This window comes from Branchiostoma belcheri, unplaced genomic scaffold, assembly GCF_001625305.1.
Source record: "Branchiostoma belcheri isolate BF01 breed outbred unplaced genomic scaffold, Haploidv18h27 scaffold322, whole genome shotgun sequence".
Lineage (NCBI taxonomy): Eukaryota > Metazoa > Chordata > Leptocardii > Amphioxiformes > Branchiostomatidae > Branchiostoma > Branchiostoma belcheri.
The window spans coordinates 98030-100062 of NW_017803935.1; positions in this window are offsets into that span (position 1 = coordinate 98030).

The window sequence follows — 2033 nt, forward strand, 5'->3', positions numbered from 1 at the left end:
CTTAAAACGCATCGAATCCGGGACAAACTCTAAAAATACCCTCAAAACTCTCACAGAATGTACCGTGCCCATTGGTGTGCATGGTTTAAATAAGAAATTTACGTTAATTTCGGGAGCTATAAGAAAAAATCGTACTGTTTTGTGTTCTTTGGTATCTTACCGGTATCCCGTTTGTTGGATTTTAATTGCATACACTTAGTCTTAGATGGGTTGACGTACAAATAGATTTTTTGGCATGATGTTTCAACCCTAGTGAGTACGTTTTTTGCCAAGGATATTCAGTTTTCCAGTAAAGCTATATTATCGCCAAAATCAAGGTCTGTTAGGGTTTCGGTAGGGTGTCGTCGGCTTCGCGGGTGACGGAGGGTAAGTCCATCTCCGTCGGCTATAGGAGACCGTAATGCGTAGTCGAGGCATATGACAAAGATGGTGGGAGCCAAAGGGTCCCCCTGAAGGACGCCAGTATTGATGCTGAATGCATCTGTTTCTCATTCAGGAGTTATCACCACAGCTGTGGTGCTTCGTGCATGACCCGAATCGCATCTACAACGTCATGCGGATCCCGTATGCTTCTAAAAATTGAAACATTTTGTGACGATTTATGGAAGAAAAAGCTTTCAGGAAGTCAACGAAAACCAGCACGGCTACTTTGTCAAAGTTCTTCAACTCCACAATGCGCCTAAAGGCAAAAATGCGGGAGGTAGTTGATCGCCCTTGACGGAAGCCATTCTTGTTTGTACGTAACACTTCTGTATCTGTATCTGTATAGCCGGTATAACCGCCTTTCGTCGTAACACACCAGCTATGCAGGCACGCGGCGCGGCGGCAGCTGGCTATATTACACCGATCGACTTGTTACACCTAACCCTTGAACTTCTAGCTCTAGACATTGTTTAAAGCTATCTATTGACAATACCCCTACTGTACTTGGTGACAGTGAGTTCCACTCTGCGATAGTTCTAGGAAAGAATGGATTCTTGAACACCTCAATCCTTGGTTTATAACTCTGGTACTTGAATGCGTGGCTATTTCTTGTTCTCTTCTGGGCTGGTATTAGGTACTTAGTAGTTGGGACATCCACCAGTTTATTAGTCATTTTTTACATCATGCATAGTCTAGACATCTTTCTTCTGTCTTCCAGTGAGGTCCACTGTAGGTTTCTTTTCATTTCCGTGACACTAGCACCTCTTACATAGTTGTTCATACAGAATCTTGCAGCTTGATTCTGTACCCTTTCCAATTTGTCTTTGTCTTTCTTTGTATATGGATCCCATACTGTCGCAGCGTATTCTAGGTTCGGTCTTACAAGTGACGTGTATGCAAGTGATTTTACTCTAGTTGGACATGCCCACAGATTACGTTTGATCACTCCCAATGTCTGTTTCGCCTTAGTTGTGATATTATTAACATGTGCACCCCACTTCAGTCCGCTTGTCAGCGTGACGCCCAGATACGGATGGATTTTTGTGGTTGCTAAAGCCTGACCACAAAACTAGTTGCTAGTTGCATGTGGTGTTCGTTTGTTTGTTATGTGCATAATGTAGCATTTTTCGGGATTAAACTGCATGAGCCATTTGCTTTGCCATTCTTCCAGGGTGTTCAGGTCTTTTTGGAGAAGTTCACTTGATCAATGACAGGACGAATTTTGTTAAGAAGGCAATGGTTGTAGATCTTAGATGCAATTTGTGACAAGGAAATACCCCCTGTAGTTATCTGGTTGACGCAAATTCCTTTCTTTGGGATAGGGATATACGAGCATTAGATAATCTGGGCTAAAGTGGAATCTAAAGCTTTTCCTGAAATAGCACTCCTCCCTAATTACAGTACCCAAGCGAGAGGTCAAGCAAAGTAAAGCAAGTAATATCTCAATAACTAGAATTCCACGATCTCATACCTTCGCCAAATGATGTTAATCTTTATGACTCACAAATTATAGATTAATCCCCCTGATTATGCAAATAGGATCCTCATTTCCATTAACAAAGAATGCCATTTTAGCATTTCCTCATAAATTATGCAAATGTGATTCTAAT